Source organism: Bufo gargarizans, chromosome 8, assembly GCF_014858855.1.
Source record: "Bufo gargarizans isolate SCDJY-AF-19 chromosome 8, ASM1485885v1, whole genome shotgun sequence".
Taxonomy (NCBI): Eukaryota; Metazoa; Chordata; class Amphibia; order Anura; family Bufonidae; genus Bufo; species Bufo gargarizans.
Window position 1 is genome coordinate 198,980,928 of NC_058087.1, and position 22,315 is coordinate 199,003,242.

Sequence of the window (22,315 nt, forward strand, 5' to 3'; positions counted from 1 at the left end):
ACAGTGTCAGCTACACTACACAGACATTGCAGGCCTGGAGGACAGCACAGCAGGGGCCCAGGGCACACCGCCTGCACAGTGTCAGCTACACTACACAGACATTGCAGGCCTGGAGGACAGCACAGCAGGGCCCCGGGCACACCGCCTGCACAGTGTCAGCTACACTACACAGACATTGCAGGCCTGGAGGACAGCACAGCAGGGCCCCGGGCACACCGCCTGCACAGTGTCAGCTACACTACACAGACATTGCAGGCCTGGAGGACAGCACAGCAGGGCCCCGGGCACACCGCCTGCACAGTGTCAGCTACACTACACAGACATTGCAGGCCTGGAGGACAGCACAGCAGGGGCCCCGGGCACACCGCCTGCACAGTGTCAGCTACACTACACAGACATTGCAGGCCTGGAGGACAGCACAGCAGGGGCCCCGGGCACACCGCCTGCACAGTGTCAGCTACACTACACAGACATTGCAGGCCTGGAGGACAGCACAGCAGGGGCCCCGGGCACACCGCCTGCACAGTGTCAGCTACACTACACAGACATTGCAGGCCTGGAGGACAGCACAGCAGGGCCCCGGGCACACCGCCTGCACAATGTCAGCTACACTACACAGACATTGCAGGCCTGGAGGACAGCACAGCAGGGGCCCCGGGCACACCGCCTGCACAGTGTCAGCTACACTACACAGACATTGCAGGCCTGGAGGACAGCACAGCAGGGCCCCGGGCACACCGCCTGCACAGTGTCAGCTACACTACACAGACATTGCAGGCCTGGAGGACAGCACAGCAGGGGCCCCGGGCACACCGCCTGCACAATGTCAGCTACACTACACAGACATTGCAGGCCTGGAGGACAGCACAGCAGGGGCCCCGGGCACACCGCCTGCACAGTGTCAGCTACACTACACAGACATTGCAGGCCTGGAGGACAGCACAGCAGGGGCCCCGGGCACACCGCCTGCACAGTGTCAGCTACACTACACAGACATTGCAGGCCTGGAGGACAGCACAGCAGGGGCCCCGGGCACACCGCCTGCACAAGTGTCAGCTACACTACACAGACATTGCAGGCCTGGAGGACAGCACAGCAGGGCCCCGGGCACACCGCCTGCACAATGTCAGCTACACTACACAGACATTGCAGGCCTGGAGGACAGCACAGCAGGGCCCCGGGCACACCGCCTGCACATGTCAGCTACACTACACAGACATTGCAGGCCTGGAGGACAGCACAGCAGGGGCCCCGGGCACACCGCCTGCACAAGTGTCAGCTACACTACACAGACATTGCAGGCCTGGAGGACAGCACAGCAGGGCCCCGGCACACCGCCTGCACAGTGTCAGCTACACTACACAGACATTGCAGGCCTGGAGGACAGCACAGCAGGGCCCCGGGCACACCGCCTGCACAGTGTCAGCTACACTACACAGACATTGCAGGCCTGGAGGACAGCACAGCAGGGGCCCCGGGCACACCGCCTGCACAGTGTCAGCTACACTACACAGACATTGCAGGCCTGGAGGACAGCACAGCAGGGGCCCCGGGCACACCGCCTGCACAGTGTCAGCTACACTACACAGACATTGCAGGCCTGGAGGACAGCACAGCAGGGGCCCCGGGCACACCGCCTGCACAGTGTCAGCTACACTAACACAGACATTGCAGGCCTGGAGGACAGCACAGTAGGGCCCCGGGCACACCGCCTGCACAGTGTCAGCTACACTACACAGACATTGCAGGCCTGGAGGACAGCACAGCAGGGGCCCCGGGCACACCGCCTGCACAGTGTCAGCTACACTACACAGACATTGCAGGCCTGGAGGACAGCACAGCAGGGGCCCCGGGCACACCGCCTGCACAAGTGTCAGCTACACTACACAGACATTGCAGGCCTGGAGGACAGCACAGCAGGGCCCCGGGCACACCGCCTGCACAGTGTCAGCTACACAACACAGACATTGCAGGCCTGGAGGACAGCACAGTAGGGCCCCGGGCACACCGCCTGCACAGTGTCAGCTACACTACACAGACATTGCAGGCCTGGAGGACAGCACAGCAGGGGCCCCGGGCACACCGCCTGCACAGTGTCAGCTACACTACACAGACATTGCAGGCCTGGAGGACAGCACAGCAGGGGCCCCGGGCACACCGCCTGCACAGTGTCAGCTACACTACACAGACATTGCAGGCCTGGAGGACAGCACAGCAGGGGCCCCGGGCACACCGCCTGCACAGTGTCAGCTACACTACACAGACATTGCAGGCCTGGAGGACAGCACAGCAGGGGCCCCGGGCACACCGCCTGCACAGTGTCAGCTACACTACACAGACATTGCAGGCCTGGAGGACAGCACAGCAGGGGCCCCGGGCACACCGCCTGCACAGTGTCAGCTACACTACACAGACATTGCAGGCCTGGAGGACAGCACAGCAGGGGCCCCGGGCACACCGCCTGCACAGTGTCAGCTACACTACACAGACATTGCAGGCCTGGAGGACAGCACAGCAGGGGCCCCGGGCACACCGCCTGCACAAGTGTCAGCTACACTACACAGACATTGCAGGCCTGGAGGACAGCACAGCAGGGGCCCCGGGCACACCGCCTGCACAGTGTCAGCTACACTACACAGACATTGCAGGCCTGGAGGACAGCACAGCAGGGGCCCCGGGCACACCGCCTGCACAGTGTCAGCTACACTACACAGACATTGCAGGCCTGGAGGACAGCACAGCAGGGGCCCCGGGCACACCGCCTGCACAGTGTCAGCTACACTACACAGACATTGCAGGCCTGGAGGACAGCACAGCAGGGGCCCCGGGCACACCGCCTGCACAGTGTCAGCTACACTACACAGACATTGCAGGCCTGGAGGACAGCACAGCAGGGGCCCCGGGCACACCGCCTGCACAGTGTCAGCTACACTACACAGACATTGCAGGCCTGGAGGACAGCACAGCAGGGGCCCCGGGCACACCGCCTGCACAGTGTCAGCTACACTACACAGACATTGCAGGCCTGGAGGACAGCACAGCAGGGGCCCCGGGCACACCGCCTGCACAGTGTCAGCTACACTACACAGACATTGCAGGCCTGGAGGACAGCACAGCAGGGGCCCCGGGCACACCGCCTGCACAGTGTCAGCTACACTACACAGACATTGCAGGCCTGGAGGACAGCACAGCAGGGGCCCCGGGCACACCGCCTGCACAGTGTCAGCTACACTACACAGACATTGCAGGCCTGGAGGACAGCACAGCAGGGGCCCCGGGCACACCGCCTGCACAGTGTCAGCTACACTACACAGACATTGCAGGCCTGGAGGACAGCACAGCAGGGGCCCCGGGCACACCGCCTGCACAGTGTCAGCTACACTACACAGACATTGCAGGCCTGGAGGACAGCACAGCAGGGGCCCCGGGCACACCGCCTGCACAGTGTCAGCTACACTACACAGACATTGCAGGCCTGGAGGACAGCACAGCAGGGGCCCCGGGCACACCGCCTGCACAGTGTCAGCTACACTACACAGACATTGCAGGCCTGGAGGACAGCACAGCAGGGGCCCCGGGCACACCGCCTGCACAGTGTCAGCTACACTACACAGACATTGCAGGCCTGGAGGACAGCACAGCAGGGGCCCCGGGCACACCGCCTGCACAGTGTCAGCTACACTACACAGACATTGCAGGCCTGGAGGACAGCACAGCAGGGGCCCCGGGCACACCGCCTGCACAGTGTCAGCTACACTACACAGACATTGCAGGCCTGGAGGACAGCACAGCAGGGGCCCCGGGCACACCGCCTGCACAGTGTCAGCTACACTACACAGACATTGCAGGCCTGGAGGACAGCACAGCAGGGGCCCCGGGCACACCGCCTGCACAGTGTCAGCTACACTACACAGACATTGCAGGCCTGGAGGACAGCACAGCAGGGGCCCCGGGCACACCGCCTGCACAGTGTCAGCTACACTACACAGACATTGCAGGCCTGGAGGACAGCACAGCAGGGGCCCCGGGCACACCGCCTGCACAGTGTCAGCTACACTACACAGACATTGCAGGCCTGGAGGACAGCACAGCAGGGGCCCCGGGCACACCGCCTGCACAGTGTCAGCTACACTACACAGACATTGCAGGCCTGGAGGACAGCACAGCAGGGGCCCCGGGCACACCGACCTGCACAGTGTCAGCTACACTACACAGACATTGCAGGCCTGGAGGACAGCACAGCAGGGGCCCCGGGCACACCGCCTGCACAGTGTCAGCTACACTACACAGACATTGCAGGCCTGGAGGACAGCACAGCAGGGGCCCCGGGCACACCGCCTGCACAGTGTCAGCTACACTACACAGACATTGCAGGCCTGGAGGACAGCACAGCAGGGGCCCCGGGCACACGCACTGCACAGTGTCAGCTACACTACACAGACATTGCAGGCCTGGAGGACAGCACAGCAGGGGCCCCGGGCACACCGCCTGCACAATGTCAGCTACACTACACAGACATTGCAGGCCTGGAGGACAGCACAGCAGGGGCCCCGGGCACACCGCCTGCACAATGTCAGCTACACTACACAGACATTGCAGGCCTGGAGGACAGCACAGCAGGGGCCCCGGGCACACCGCCTGCACAGTGTCAGCTACACTACACAGACATTGCAGGCCTGGAGGACAGCACAGCAGGGGCCCCGGGCACACCGCCTGCACAATGTCAGCTACACTACACAGACATTGCAGGCCTGGAGGACAGCACAGCAGGGGCCCCGGGCACACCGTCTGCACAATGTCAGCTACACAACACAGACATTGCAGGCCTGGAGGACAGCACAGCAGGGGCCCCGGGCACACCGCCTGCACAGTGTCAGCTACACTACACAGACATTGCAGGCCTGGAGGACAGCACAGCAGGGGTCCCCGGGCACACCGCCTGCACAATGTCAGCTACACTACACAGACATTGCAGGCCTGGAGGACAGCACAGCAGGGGCCCCGGGCACACCGCCTGCACAGTGTCAGCTACACTACACAGACATTGCAGGCCTGGAGGACAGCACAGCAGGGGCCCCGGGCACACCGCCTGCACAGTGTCAGCTACACTACACAGACATTGCAGGCCTGGAGGACAGCACAGCAGGGGCCCCGGGCACACCGCCTGCACAATGTCAGCTACACTACACAGACATTGCAGGCCTTGAGGACTGCACAGCAGGGGCCCCGGGCACACCGACTGCACAGTGTCAGCTACACTACACAGACATTGCAGGCCTGGAGGACAGCACAGCAGGGGCCCCGGGCACACCGACTGCACAGTGTCAGCTACACTACACAGACATTGCAGGCCTGGAGGACAGCACAGCAGGGGCCCCGGGCACACCGCCTGCACAGTGTCAGCTACACTACACAGACATTGCAGGCCTGGAGGACAGCACAGCAGGGGCCCCGGGCACACTGCCTGCACAGTGTCAGCTACACTACACAGACATTGCAGGCCTGGAGGACAGCACAGCAGGGGCCCCGGGCACACCGCCTGCACAATGTCAGCTACACTACACAGACATTGCAGGCCTGGAGGACAGCACAGCAGGGGCCCCGGGCACACCACCTGCAAGGCCTCTCTTTTCATGACACGGACAGGCTAGGGCCATCAGCTTGCATCGCCATCAGACAGATAGATGGGAAGGGGGTAAAAGTAAGAATAAAATAACATTTTTATTAAAGTGAAAAAAGATGGTGTTATACGAAAACCACACAATGTATAAGACTCCATTCACAGGACTGTGTATTTGGTCCACATCATTTGCAGATTAGATACGGACCTATTCATTTTAATGGAGTGCACAGTGTGCTGTCCACATACGTATGTCCGCTATGCGTCCTGCAAAAAACATCGAACATGCCCCATTCTTGTCCGTTTTGTGGACAAGAATAGGCGTTTCTAACATGGGGCGGAATGTGCGCAAATCGGATATTGTCATCTGAATGGGTCCAAACTGACATTTTTGAAGCCAGTTGTGAAATAATTAATTAATAAAGGTACTTTCCTCCATATCTGGTGGCAATGCCCCCCTATCAGTAAGTGGTGGGAGGACATTATTAGGCTCTGTAATCAAATCTGTTCTTCCTCTGTTAAAGTGTCCCCCTACGGAGGTTTGCTTTCCTACTTTGACGAGGGTATAGTCCCACCTCCATCTTTTCTTTTTAAGCAACTTCTGATTGCAGCGCGTCTTCTGATTCCTAAATTTTGGCTACAGACCCACCTTCCCTCGGTTGAGCAGTGGAGGCTCAAGGTAGCTCAGCTATACCGGTTTGAGGAACTTGCCTCATGGGAATCTAGAACCAATCCGGCCTTTATTAAACGTTGGGCACCGTGGACAAATTACAGGTTCCTCAAGACCTAATAACAATTTCTAATTGCCCTCAGCTGGTCCTCCATGACTCTCACTCCCTATACCCCACTACTGGCCAGAGTAGAGGTCAACTATCGCTTACAAATGGCTCAGATGAATATGCTGAGAGGCATACTAGCGATTCTCTGATATCTCGTAAGCTTCTGTTAATGATGCGTAGGCTTGATATGAAGGTCATGACCACTATATTGTCTCCCTTCTGTTCCCCGTGGGACCTGGCATACTCAAAATGTACTTTTGTTTATCATATATAAATATCTTGCTGCTGTTCATCACTATTATGTCTTTAAAAGGATGTATTCTCATAAGGATGTATCTTGTACCGATTCACACCACTGTTGGTGTCATGTTCATGCTGTCATTTTATTGATTATGAAAATAAATGCCCCCCCCCCATAATGTGCCAGTAAAAAATGCCCCTTCTAAGTGCCACCATATGCCCCAATAGTGCTCCACTCCCCCATAGTGCCCCTCTCCCCTATAGTGTCTCCCATAATGTGCCAGTAAAAAATGCTCCCTTAGTGCCACCAGATGCCATAATGCCCCCATAATGTGCCAATAAGAAAAAAGGCCCCTTTAGAACCCCCACTTACCCATAGTGCCCCCAAATAATGCCCCTATAGTGCCACCAGATGCCCCATAGTGTCGTTCTCCCCTATAGTGCCCCCCATAATGTGTCAATAAACAAAGCCCCTTTAGAGCCCCAGATGCCCCCATAGTGCTCCTCTCTCCCATGGTGCCCCCCAATAATGTGCCAGTAAGAAATGCCCCCAGAGTGCCACTCCCAAAAAAAATGGGTCTGTAAGAATTGTCAGATGCCCCCATAGTGCCAGCTTCCCCCCTCCAAAAAAAAATATGAGGAGAGCGTCAAATAAGGGACGTGGCCCAGGTCGTGGTGCTGCTGGTGGAGCTCCTGTTGCAGGGAGAGGACGTGGTCGATCTGGACCAGCTACGCGCACAGGTGACACCCCTTCCTCAGGTGCGAGTAGGCGACAGAACCTGCAGCGGTATTTGGTCGGGCCTAATGCGGCTCTACGAATGGTGAGGCCTGAACAAGTACAGGCGATAGTAGATTGGGTTGCTGACAGTGGCTCCAGTTCCTTCACATTGTCTCCCACCCAGTCTCCTGCTGAAAGACCACAGTTGGCACCATGCAGCCGATGTCCATCAGTCTTTCACCTCACCCCCTTGCAAATCAGCCAAGCAGTCTGAGCCCCAAGTCATGCAGCAGTCTCTTCTGCTTTTTGATGACTCTGCTAGCAGGGTTTACCAGGGCCATCCACCTAGCCCTGCCCCAGAAGTGGAAGAGATTGAGTGCACCGATGCCCAACCACTTATCTTTCAGGATGAGGACATGGGAGGACCATCGCAGCACGTCTCGGATGATGACGAAACACAGGTGCCAACAGCTGGGGCTTTCTAAAGTGTGCAGACTGACAAGGAGGGCAGGGGTGAAGACTGGGTGGAAGATGATGTGGAGGACGATGAGGTCTTTGACCCCACATGGAATCAAGGTCATGCGAGTGACCTATGTAGTTCGGAGGAAGAGGCGGTGGTCGCACAGAGCCACCAGCACAGCAGAAGAGGGAGCAGGGTGCAAAAGCGGAGCTTCCGTCCTCTACTGAATACCGCAGCAAGGGACCGAGCACACCAAAGCCAGCTCCAAGGAGTTCCCTGGCGTGGCAGTTCTTCAGACAAAGTGCTGACGACAAGACACGAGTGGTTTGCACACTGTGCAATCAGAGCCTGAAGCGAGGCATAAACGTTCTCAACCTGAGCATAACCTGCATGACCAGGCACCTGCATGCAAAGCACAAGCTGCAGTGGAGTAGACACCTCAAAAACCAAGAAAGGTCTCTGGCTTCTCCTGCTTCCTTATCTGCTGCAGTCTCGGCCTCTTCATCCCCCTCTGGAGTGACAGTGCCACCTGCCACCCATCAAACAGAGGATCTGCCAGCAACACCAACACCTGGGTCACCAAGCATCTCCACAATGTCCCAAGGAAGCGTTCAGCTCTCCATCTCCCAAACACTGGAGAGGGAGAGGGAGAGGAAGTACCCCCCTACCCACCCACGATCCCTAGCCCTGAATGCCAGCATTTCTAAATTACTGGCCTTTGAAATGCTGTCATTCCGTCTGGTGAAGACGGATAGTTTTAAAGGCCTTATGGCGGTGGCTGTCCCACAGTACGTCGTGCCAAGCCGCCACTACTTTTCCAGGCGAGCCATCCCTTCCCTGCACAACCAAGTAGGGGACAAAATCAGATATGCACTGTGCAACGCCATCTGTGGCAAGGTGCACCTGACTACGGATACGTGGACCAGTAAGCACGGTCAGAGACGTTATATCTCCATAACAGCACACTGGGTAAATGCAGTGGTGGCTGGGCCTGAGGTGGATAGCAGTTTGGCGCATGTCCTTCCACTATCGAGAATTGCAGGGCACCTTAGTTTGCCTCCTGTTGCTTCCTCTTCCTACTATTCCGCTTCCTCATCCTCTACCAGCTCCTCATCCGGTCAGCGTAACACCTTCTCCACCAACTTCAGCACAGCCCGGGGTAAACAACAGCAGGCTGTTTTAAAACTTATCTGTTTGGGGGACAAACCCCACACCGCGCAGGAGCTGTGGACGGGCCTTGAACAACAGACCGACGAGTGGTTGCTGCCGGTGAGCCTCAAGCCCGGCCTGGTGGTGTGAGATAATGGGCGAAATCTCGTTGCAGCTCTGGGACTAGCCGGTTTGACGCACATCCCTTGCCTGGCGCATGTGCTGAATTTGGTGGTGCAGAAGTTCATTCACAATTACCACACTATGTCAGAGCTGCTGCATAAAGTGCGGGCCGTCTGTGCGTGCTTTTCGGCGTTCTCACCCTGCTGCTGCTCGCCTGTCAGCGCTGCAGCGTAACTTCGGCCTTCCCGCTCACCGCCTCATATGCGACGTGCCCACCAGGTGGAACAGTTCGGTTACGCGTTTCAGACGATAAATAAATAGCGGTCCTTCCTCATGACATATGGAACTTCTAATGAATCGGCACCTTATGAGCTGCTCACGCCGCCGGCCATGCAGTCAATCGGTCACGTGATCGTGAGGAGCAGCACACATGGCGCCATCACATATGTCTAATCAACTTGAGAACAATCTACAAAAGTAAAGTCACAAATGCTGACAGACAAACCTCTACAGGTGTACGGTCAACACAGAGAAATATAAAAACAACGGCAAAACTATACGTACACTATATAAAGGTAGATGAAAAAGCACCGAGGCACAGGAATAACTCCCCTAATAGTGTAGAGTTAAATCCTGCCTTTTGTTGAGACCTTGAGGTTGTCTTGACCCCAGCGGGAAGATCCCGGATGCCTCCCGATTCAGTCATTTCCTCCTATGTTCCCCCCTCTAGTGGGAAGGAAAACTCTCTCTATTCCTTCAGCCACTAGATTGGAAGTATCGCCTCCATGTAAAGTCACAAAGTGTGTACTGACAGCAGACACGTGGCGGTTTTTGTAGTATGGAACATCTGAAATCTGCTTGCGAATTCGAGTTTTGATTTCACTTGTGGCGCACCCCACATATTGCAATGGACAAAGTTCACATGTTATCACATAAACGGTGAACTTTGTATTGTAATTCAGATAAGACTGTTCAGTGAATTCCTTGTTATTATCAGCAGATCTGAAATTCTCAGTGGGTCGGGTGTGATCGCAACAAATGCACTTAGCGCGGCCACATCTTGTAGCCTGCCCTTGTTGTTGAGCCAGGTTGATCTCTGCAGGATTTTTTCAGAGAACAAACTGGGACTCAGAAAATTTCCCAAAGTTGGGGCCCTTCTCGCTACACATTTCACTCCCTCCGTGACAATATCCATCCGCTGAGTATCGCATGATAACAGTGAACGATATTTCTTGATGATTTTACATATGCGATCATATTCCAAGCTGTATTGTGTCACAAAGGAGGCGAGACCGCGTCTGCGTTTGGATGTGGCATCCGCCTGGGGCAGTGATTTTTCTTACGGGAAACCCAGGGAAACCCTATCCATGGCTGGAACTTCAGCGACAGAGGAGGCAACACATGTATGAGAGTCGGCCCTGCCAGTCACCGTCTGTAATGTTTGTCGCTTCTTGTGCGAACAAATAAGTGTTTGAACAGTTGCGGCGGCTCCAATTAATTCACCCTTAGGGATGTTACGTATTGTATGAGGTGGGTGACACGAGGAGGCGTGCAAGATCCTGTTACCTGCTAGTTCCTTTCTATATGTGGTGGTGATAACTTGGGAAGTGGTGCAGTCCCCTCCAAACACAGATCTAGGAAACATATACGTGAACTATGATGTTGGAGGCTGAAGGAAATGGACTCCACACATGAACTGATGTAGTCAAGGAGCAGTGGTATGGCCGCCACCTCACCAGACCATACAATCAGCAGGTCATCCATGTAGCGGCCATACCGCTGCACCAGACCATACAATCAGCAGGTCATCGATGTAGCGACCATACCGCTGCACCAGACCATACAATCAGCAGGTCATCGATGTAGCGACCATACCACTGCACCAGACCATACAATCAGCAGGTCATCCACGTAGCGGCCATACCACTGCACCAGACCATACAATCAGCAGGTCATCCATGTAGCGGCCATACCACTGCACCAGACCATACAATCAGCAGGTCATCCATGTAGCGGCCATACCACTGCACCAGACCATACAATCAGCAGGTCATCCATGTAGTGACCATACCACTGCACCAGACCATACAATCAGCAGGTCATCCATGTAGCGGCCATACCGCTGCACCAGACCATACAATCAGCAGGTCATCCATGTAGCGGCCATACCGCTGCACCAGACCATACAATCAGCAGGTCATCCATGTAGCGGCCATACCACTGCACCAGACCATACAATCAGCAGGTCATCCATGTAGCGGCCATACCACTGCACCAGACCATACAATCAGCAGGTCATCCATGTAGTGACCATACCACTGCACCAGACCATACAATCAGCAGGTCATCCATGTAGCGGCCATACCGCTGCACCAGACCATACAATCAGCAGGTCATCGATGTAGCGGCCATACCGCTGCACCAGACCATACAATCAGCAGGTCATCCACGTAGCGGCCATACCACTGCACCAGACCATACAATCAGCAGGTCATCCACGTAGCGGCCATACCACTGCACCAGACCATACAATCAGCAGGTCATCCATGTAGCGGCCATACCACTGCACCAGACCATACAATCAGCAGGTCATCCATGTAGCGGCCATACCGCTGCACCAGACCACCAGAAGGGTCTAAATTGCAATACAAAGTTCGCAGTTTATTTGATAACATGCAAACATTGTCAACTGCAATATGTGGGGTGTACAGAGGCGTAGCTACAAATGACTGGGCCCCATAGCAAAAAATTTTATGGGGCCCCCCTCCTGGATCTCCCACCCCCACATTACCTCTCGGACCTCGCCGCCACATCCGCAGCTCCTCATGCACTTGCGAGGGTTACGTGTAGGACTGAGCATAGACAGTTGGTCACTGGCAACGCATTTGTGCCAGTGTAGGAAATGTATGAATCTAAATGTCTGTGTATTAAAGTAGGACTAGTCAGAACTGCCACCCAGACTGCGGGACCACTCCAGGGGTTAAGTCCTGGGAAAAAAAGTGTGGGAACTCACCCAAGATCCACTGCCACCCTGAACCCCCACCCAAAAAATAAATATATATGTATTTTTTGCAGAAAATTCAGTGCAACATAAAAAATAAACAAAAAATGGAATTTGCGCTATATGTCTGTTCAGACATAATTTGTCTCTTTCATATTATAAGCTCCCCTTATATATAATTTACTTACAGTTCTGAAGACTCAGGCGTGCTGGCAGGCTTGGCCTCACAGGTGCTGGCAGGCTTGGCCTCAGGGGTGCTGGCAGGCTTGGCCTCAGGCGTGCTGGCAGGCTTGGCCTCAGGCGTGCTGGCAGGCTTGGCCTCACAGGTGCTGGCAGGCTTGGCCTCAGGCGTGCTGGCAGGCTTGGCCTCAGGGGTGCTGTCTGGCTTGGCCTCAGGGGTGCTGTCTGGCTTAGCCTCAGGGGTGCTGGGTGGCTTTGCTGGGCAGATGGAGTGTGGGAGACTGTGAGGCCTTTTTTCTCCAAGCTGCTCTGGAAATTTTTTTTTTTTATTATATCTCAGGTCAGACCACCAATCAGACTCCCAATGTTAATCAGACCTCAGCTAACAGTGCGCCCCCCCCCCCCCCCATTCCCAGTATTAAAATCATTGCGTGGGCAGTGTAATGCTGGGGCTCCGATCAGTTATGCTTATAGCAATGCGCCGCACAGACCTGAGACGAGTTACAAGAAGGAGTGCCCGGTGGCCACATCGCATGTAAGTATGCTGCTGACTAACTGACCATGGCAGCCAGGACTTCAGTAGCGTCCTGGCTGCCATGGTAACCGATCGGAGCCCCAGCATTACACTTAGGGGCCCGGTTGCAATTGCGACCGCTGCGACCCCTATAGCTACGCCAGTGGGGGTGTGCCACAAATGAAATCAAAACTCGAATTCGCAAGCACATTTCAGATGTTCCATACTACAAAAACCGCAACGTGTCTGCTGTCAGTACACACTTTGTGACTTTACATGGAGGCGATACTTCCAATCTAGTGGCTGAAGGAATAGAGAGAGTTTTCCTTCCCACTAGAGGGGGGATCATAGGAGGAAATGACTGAATCGGGAGGCAAACGGGATCTTCCCGCTGGGTTCAAGACAACCTCAAGGTCTCTACCTTTATATAGTGCACGTATAGATTTGCCGTTGTTTTATATTTCTCTGTGCTGACTGTACACCTGTAGAGGTTTGTCTGTCAGCATTTGTGACTTTACTTTTGTAGATTGTTCTCAAGTTGATTAGACATATGTGATGGCGCCATGTGTGCTGCTCCTCACGATCACGTGACCGATTGACTGCTATGGCCGGCGGCGTGAGCAGCTTATAAGGTGCTGATTCATTAGAAGTTCCATGTGTCATGAGGAAGGACCGCTATTTATTTATGGTCTGAAACGCGTAACTGAACTGTTCCTGTTTGTCGAAGATTTTATGCCGCAATAAAGCTACAATTTTTTCCCCCATCTCTGAGCCTGGATTTTCCTATTTTTCTTGATCTCCTGCTACGCATCCAGGTGCGTCATCCGTGCTCGGCTTGTGAAGGGGAAGGTGAGAGCTGCTGTGTGCTTTAATGATATATATAGTGTGTATGGAAGGCTTATACTGTGTGTAATATATACTGTATATATATATAATTTTTTTGATAATGCCCAAGGCAACCTTCCAACTTTCTATGTATAATACAAAGGCTGCCGTACACATATTTTACATATATACACATCAGCTCTGCAGCATGCATACTCTGATTATATGTGTATATTTATGCTGCATAGCGGATATAAATATTTATATAATGTGTATGGCAACCTTTGCATAATATATGCAGAGTCGGAAGGCTGCCATGGGCAGTATAATATGCAGCGGCCCACTAGTGTACGTGGGCACTGCAAAAGCTTATTATGTCATATGTTGTATCGTGCTGTATTTCATTCTTGTGTAGAATCCCTGTTACCAGGCTGTCAGGTGCACTTACACACATTCCACCACTAGATGGGGGTAGCACCACAGTATGTATAGCACAGTTCAGGCCTAGTTAGGGAGTTGAGAGTTGGTGAGATGCAGTAGAAGGAGTAGTGAGGAGCAGAGGGATGGAGAGGACCCCCCTCCTCTCAGCACTCTGGAGCTCCACGGCCCAGAGTAGGACAGACCTCTCTCAGTTATCAAGGCCAAGGAAATAGGCAAAAAGGTGGGACCTTTCTTCTACAGTTTACCCTTCCGGGGTGCCCAGTGAAAGATTTTGTTTTATATGAAGACAAAGGAGGACAATAGAAAAAATTTCTAAAGAGGTTGCATTAGGTAGGATAGTGGAACTATTTTTATCCCGTCCCTTTGCTAACATCCGTATTTCCCCATTCCCAAAAGTGAACCGGGCAAGTATCGTCTGATCCACCACTTGTCCTTTCCCAAAGGCACATCTGTTAATGATGGTATTTCCAAGTATGACGCCTCTGTGTCCTATGTGCCTTTCGACAGGGCAGTGGTTCTGGTCAGGACAACAGGCCCAGGTGCTTTGCTAGCTAAGTCGGACTTTGAAGCGGACATTTTCGCTCGCTTCCGGTGCACCCAGATTGTTACCACCTACTGGGTTGTAGGGTGGACGACTGGTATTATTATGACATGTGCCTGCTGATGGGCTGCTCCATCTCCTGCAATTTTTTCGAACTCTTTAGCACTTTTCTAGAATGGGTTATTCGTTATGAGACAGGTCCCCATTCCATCATCCATTAATTGGATGATTTCCTCTTCGTGGCTCCGGGTGATTCCCATCAATGTCAATTCCTTCTCAATACAGTCCGTTTTTTCATGTCCCGTTTCCGTGTTCCCCTGTCAGAAGACAAAAGTTTGGGCCCCTCGACGACTATCACATTTTTAGGTGTCAAAATTGATACTGTCCTGATGGTTGTCCGTCTTCCCCAGACTAAATTAGACAACTTGTTAGGTTTGATTGACGGTTTCAGTTCTGTCAAATCGGTCACGTTACGGCAAATAGAGGCCCTACTTGGCCTCCTGGTATTTTCTTGCAGAATTATTCCCATGGGACGCGTTTTTTCTCGTTGCATGTCCCTGTCAATATGCGGCATTTCAAAACCGGAACATCACATCTGTCTGACTAAGCAGCGTAAGCTAGACTTACAAGTGTGGAGTGATTTCTTGCATCGTTATAACGGCCACACTTGCTAACCAGAATTCCGCAATTTTGGGACATTCCCAGATCATGTGCATTAGAGTGCCAGTCGCTCTCTTATTGAACTATTAAGTTGACGCGTTCGTTCCAGCCTGACTGGAGTCAAATAGACTCTGTGCAACCATTTCACCTGTATCAACTGATCCCTAGCACTTATGACTGTACTCCTCCAGTTATACTTGGGCTCTCTTTCATGCCTGTCTTCTAATCTAGGGATAGCCTTCTGCCACTTTGCCAATGCTTTTGTCAGCGGAGAGGCCAATTGGGACATGAGTACTGAGTAGAAGGACGATACTGGTTTACATAGATTTGTGTGTCTAGCAATTATTTTCAATCTCTCCATATTCTATCTTGATCCTACCACTACCAAATTGCTCTGCACAGGCATGTCTCAATTGAAAATGTCTAAACAGGCTATTCCTTGGTAGGCCGAACTCCTCTTTTAACTCAGCAAAGGTTTTAAAAGCTCCTTCGGAGAACAACTGAGTCAAAAATGTAATTCTATGTTTGGCCAAAACTCAGAATCGGGAAGTGAATCTAGTTCCGGTAATTTTACATTCCTCCACAATGGCAACACAGGGGACCATCCCTCTCCACCTCCCCTATTACCCCAAACCCACACATGTTCTTTCCATATTTTTATTACGGCAGTCATGTTAGAGGTGAGGTGTTCAACTGGATATTTACCCATTCTGTACAGAAAATTTGTCAGAGCCTCATATGATCCAAGGAGTGCCGCTTCTAGCACCACTGCCGGATTGTTAGCATCCGCCCTTCCCCACCAGCTTGCATACGTCAACTGGACAGCACAGTAATATCTATACATGTCCGGTAGAGCCAAGCCACCCCGAGTGTATGGAGCTCTTAGAGTTTCCCTAGCCAATCTAGGTTTCGTGTTAGTCCAGAGGAATGGAGTTAGTAGTTTGTCAATTGCCACAAAATGAGGTTTCTGTAGGACAACTGGCGCTGCTCTATCTACATATAGTAATTTGGGTAGAATTATTATTTAAAAAATGTTGATACGTCCCACCAGTGCCAAAGGAAGGGTTTCCCATGCCTTCAGTTTTTGGTTGATGTATTCCATGGTCGATGAAATATTAAGTGGGATAAATTGCTGCATATCTTTATGTATGATAATTCCCAGATATTTAAATTGATCCACCACCAACAACTTGGATCTGGAAGAGACTGGTGTCCCCCCCCTCCCCACCCCCCTCCGTCTACTAGATAGAGCACTGATTTAGCCTAGTTAACACTCAGACCAGAAAATCCACCATATTAATTCACTACTTCCAGAAGCGCCTCCAGCGACCCACTTGTGTCTCCCAAATACACCAGCATATCATCTGCATATAAGGATAACTTCTCAGTCATCCCCGCGATGTTCGAGCCCTCTATACAACTACAACTATTTAAGAGACACGACAAAGGGTCCATCACCAATGCAAATATCAAGGGGGATAAAGGACATCCCTGTCGTGTACCGCTATGTATGGGGAACGGTTCTGACAAATATCCATTAACTCTGAGACGAGCTCTGGGTTTCAGATACAGGAGTCTTAACCACTGCACAAAGTTCCCTGGGAACCCAAGTCTTTCCAAGATTTCCCAAAGAAAGGTAGATTCTACTGAGTCAAGGGCCATACCTCCTGTAGGGCCATACCTCCTATTGCGATCTGAATCTCTGTAGCCGATATTGGGGAATCTAGTATCTCTCTATCTTCCCTAGATAGTCTTGTGAATTTAATCTGATCTAGGAATGTCCTCAAACTGTCAGTCATGGGGGCATGTCTTGATGCATAGAGTTTAGTGTAATAAGATGCAAATTGGGCACAGACCTCCTCCGGCTTAGACACCTCCACCCCAGAATCTAGTTTAATTGCTGCCACTATCGTTTGGGGACTTTCTGTCCTCGCCAAATAGGCTAGAGCTTTCCCATTTTTGTCTCCATCTGAAAAGATATTCTGCCGTTGTGCCAGAAGGCACCTCTGGGTATATTCAGTGAGATGTAACCTTTAATCTGAAGGGTTAGCCATTTCTCCTGACAATCCTCATTTGAGTCTACAATATAAGCCTTTTCTGGCTCCATCAGATCAGCCTCTAGTCTATTTCTTGTAATCCTCAGTTCGGCTCTATGGGTGGCATTGGCTGAGATACAGACTCCCCTCATCACCGCTTTACATGCCTCCCATTCAGTGAGTGGATTACGATGGACGATCCCTCATTCACCTTCCAATATTCCTCTAGCTCCTGTCTACAGCCAACTTCTACTGGTAACACCTGTAACCACATAGGATTAAGTCTCCAAATTTTAGCTGGGCCCTCTAATGGCTGAGAGAGGATCACCTGCATCGGTGCATGGTCTGAGATGCCCGTTGGTAAATAGCTTGCATCCCTCACCATAAGTAATGAGTCCGGGCTACCAAATGCTAAGTCTATACGTGACATGGTATTATTAGATACTGAGTGACAGGAAAACTGCCCGACAGTAGGATATTTCCACCTCCACAACTCCCCTAAATTATGTGCTATTGCCCAATCACTCAAAGATGGGTTATGTCTAATTGGGGGTTTGAGTTTATCCAGCTGATTATTTAATACTGCATTAAAATCTCCTAGTAAGGGGATTGCGGTAGTTGTGATATCTTAGTCAGTAATCTCATCTAGAAGGGCCCTGCAGTAAGGAGGTGGGATGTATAGTCCCTACTACCAGTCAGGTGGGCTCCACCTGATCAAGCAATTTAAGATTACATATCTACCATGGGAGTCGGTCAGAACCTGCCTGTAGCTGCAGTGGAGATTTCTCGCTGACAAGAATGGACACTGCCCATTGCATTATTCGTGTATGTCGCGTGATAGGTTTGTCCCACCCAAGGTCAACAGAGAGTCATTACCTTACAGTCCCACACATGAGTTTCCTGTAAAATAATTATATCAGGATTATAGGGTTTAAGATAATTAAAAACCAAAGCTCTTTTGATTTTACAGTTCAAGCCCCTCACGTTCCATGAGATTATCTTAAGTGTTGCCATAATGAAGACTGACATATATATCTTTTGATGTAGAGTCCAACGGCGCCACGGAACCATTCACACATCCGTTCATACCATTTCAGACCTATCTTATCACTTCCCCATCCCACACCCTGCCCACACATCCCCAACCTGTCCGAACCTCAGATCCCAAACAAAAATAGAGTACGAACGAAAACCTGACTCTGAACAAGTTCTCTCATCAACAGCAGTTTCTTCCTCCCCACTGAGGTAAGGCACTCAACCACTAGTTTGAGAAGGAGAAAACTATTAAGAAAAGCCCCTCACTGAAAAGTATTCACCCCAACTTCGTCCCTATATAACCTAACTTATTCAAACTGGTATGATTGAGGATAAGGAGTAAAAGAAAATCTCCATTAAACCTTATACTTGTTCCCATCTCGAGGTATGTCTCTCTCCCAACCAGATCACCACATTCCCAATAACCTGCGTCAATTTAGCGTCAGACTTTATGCACATTTGTAGATAGAGTATTCTCTGTATAACTATGCTGATGAATCATTTCCCTCAGGATAACAATTGACCAGCCAGTCTGACGCTTCCTCTGGCTCCTTGGATATAACATTGCATACAGTATAGACCAAAAGTTTGGACACCTTCTCATTCAAAGAGTTTTCTTTACTTTCATGACTATGACAATTGTAGATTCCCACTGAAGGCATCAAAACTATGAATTATCACATGTGGAATTATATACATAACAAACAAGTGTGAAACAACTGAAAATATGTCATATTCTAGGTTCTTCACAGTAGCCACCTTTTGCTTTGATTACTGCTTTGCACACTCTTGGCATTCTCTTGATGAGCTTTAAGAGGTAGTCACCTGAAATGGTCTTCCAACAGTCTTGAAGGAGTTCCCAGAGATGCTCAGCACTTGTTGGCCCTTTTGCCTTCACTCTGCGGTCCAGCTCACCCCAAACCATCTCGATTGGGTTCAGGTCCGGTGACTGTGGAGGCCAGGTTATCTGGCGCAGCACCCCATCACTCTCCTTCATGGTCAAATAGCCCTTACACAGCCTGGAGGTGTGTTTGGGGTCATTGTCCTGTTGAAAAATAAATGATGGTCCAACTAAACGCAAACCGGATGGAATAGCATGCCGCTGCAAGATGCTGTGGTAGCCATGCTGGTTCAGTAGGCCTTCAATTTTGAATAAATCCCCAACAGTGTCACCAGCAAAGCACCCCCACACCATCACACCTCCTCCTCCATGCTTCACGGTGGGAACCAGGCATGTAGAGTCCATCCATTCACCTTTTCTGCGTCGCACAAAGACACGGTGATTGGAACCAAAGATCTCAAATTTAGACTCATCAGACCAAAGCACAGATTTCCACTGGTCTAATGTCCATTCCTTGTGTTCTTTAGCCCAAACAAGTCTCTTCTGCTTGTTGCCTGTCCTTAGCAGTGGTTTCCTAGCAGATCTTCTACCATGAAGGCCTGATTCACACAGTCTCCTCCTAACAGTTGTTCTAGAGATGTGTCTGCTGCTAGAACTCTGGGTGGCATTGACCTGGTCTCTAATCTGAGCTGCTGTTAACCTGCGATTTCTGAGGCTGGTGACTCGGATGAACTTCTCCTCCGCAGCAGAGGTGACTCTTGGTCTTCCTTTCCTGGGGCGGTCCGCATGTGAGCCAGTTTCTTTGTAGCGCTTGATAGTTTTTGCGACTGTACTTGGGGACACTTTCAAAGTTTTCCCAATTTTTAGGACTGACTGACCTTCATTTCTTACAGTAATGATGGCCACTCGTTTTTTTTTACTTAGCTGCTTTTTTCTTGCCATAATACAAATTCTAACAGTCTATTCAGTAGGACTATCAGCTGTGTATCCACCTGACTTCTCCACAACGCAACTGATGGTCCCAACCCCATTTATAAGGCAAGAAATCCCACTTATTACACCTGACAGGGCACATCTGTGAAGTGAAGACCATTTCAGGTGACTACCTCTGGAAGCTCATCAAGAGAATGCCAAGAGTGTGCAAAGCAGTAATCAAAGCAAAAGGTGGCTACTGTGAAGAACCTAGAATATGACATATTTTCAGTTGTTTCACACTTTTTTGTTATGTATATAATTCCACAAGTGTTAATTCGTAGTTTTGATGCCTTCAGTGTGAATCTACAATTTTCATAGTCATGAAAATAAAGAAAACTCTTTGAATGAGAAGGTGTGTCCAAACTTTTGTTCTGTACTGTATGTTATGCCATGTTCCCTCAGTCTGACCCAGACTTGCTTGAATTGTCTTCTTTTCTTTTGCACCTCAGCAGTGAAGTCAGGATAAAAGGATATTTTGCTGTCCTCATAGGAAATGGTTCCCTTCTTTCTGGCTGCGGTACCTTCATTATAAAGGGTCTAGGCGGGGTTCCAGGGGGCAGAGGCCTAGTAGGGATTCTATGCGCCCACTCGATTACAAAGCATTGAGAGAGCTGCAATGGCGACAGCAACAACTTTATCAAGTTCTCAGCAAAGATCTCAGGCTGTTTGTAAGCCGTGTACTGGGGTAGGCTCCCCAGGATACAGCAAAGTCACAGACAAGAAGAGCAACACTGACACCAGTCTTTTATGCAAGGACAGAAACATTACTTTGGAAATAGTAATAACACAAGTATAAACAGAATAAGCCCATAGTCACCGTCCCTGTCCAAGGGACAGGCCTAGCCCGTTGATGCACACAGCAGAGCTGTGCCGCTACAGAGGACACACCTAACCGGTGGCAGGCACAGCAAAGCTTACAGCAGAGCCTACAAGTCAATAACCGTGCCGCAGAGTCACTGACCTGGGTATGTCCTGTATTCACTGGTTGTCCTAGACTAGGGGTGCACAACGTTTCCTGGTTGGGGGCCACATTGCCAGACTGAACCAATTAGGAGGGTCGAAATTAAAATTTGAAGGTGTATTAACAACTGAAATATTGTACTTATGGAATATTGAACACACATTATATACTATTAATCTCTAGTTACACTTCCAGGACTTCCATCTAATGGCAGAAATACATGAAAAATACATGTGAGCAGCCACAAGACATAGGCATACATGTCAGTTACCAGATGGTTGGGGGCCGCACAGAATAGTATCAAGGGCCGCATGTGGCCCCAGGGCCGCAGGTTGTGCACCCCTGCTCTAGACTAACAGCAAGTCCCTGCCACAACATGTGACCCTGCAGAGCCTGTAACTCTGACCCTCTGTTCCGATCAGCTTCCTTACGCTGATACTCATTCCTGCGAACAGAATCCGGATCCACGCGGTTCTCTCATGCAGCTCACAAAATGGTGGACTGCTTCTTCTCCAAGCTGAGCAACTCCACCCCTCCTGGTAGCTCCAACCGTTCCACGGCTGTTACAGCCTTCTGGGACCCGGTCCTCTCTCTCTTTGGGAATCCTTCTGGATCCCTGACCCTGGCCTGGTCTTTATCCGATGGGGACTCGCAAGTCCTTCCATCCACCATGAGGCCTCAAAGGGTCTGTAACCACGTTCCACGGTCCAACTGACCTTCCGGGAACTGATCCTCTCTTCCTTGACAACATCTGCATTGCTGACAGGCATCAGTCACTTCTGACTTTGACCGCTCCAAGTCCCACAGACCTGAGGATGGCACTGGATCCTGTCTTCAGCCTCTGCACAAACATGTCTCCTCAGGTCACCATTTCCTCTCTCACTGGCACACTAGCAGCATGAGTCATCACGCATACTAAAATCCCAGAGTCTGCTGGCTGTAGCTGCAAAACAGTGGCCTCTAGTGCCCGGAATGCCAAATGACAGTTTCAGAAATAGCATTCAAGAATCAGTGGCTGTTTCTCCATCTTACGTGTCCCCTCAGCCCTCTCTAGGAGGCCAACGATGCGGATATTATTACGCCTATTGCAGTTTTCGGCATCCTCTGCTCTGGCTTGAAGAGTTTTTACTTGTTGCTGAAGTGAGTTTGTCAGTTCAGAGGTGCCATGTACTGTGGCTTCCATTTCTCCAACCCTGCGTTCCACCTCAGCAGTACG

At 51.4% G+C, this 22,315-nt stretch overlaps 1 protein-coding gene across 1 annotated transcript in view; it reads right to left on the bottom strand.

Moving 5' to 3' along the window:
* LOC122944370 (eukaryotic translation initiation factor 3 subunit A-like) overlaps positions 1–22,315 on the bottom strand; it is a 117,490-nt gene that overhangs the window by 94,574 nt on the left and 601 nt on the right. The gene's annotated exons all lie outside the window — the stretch shown is intronic.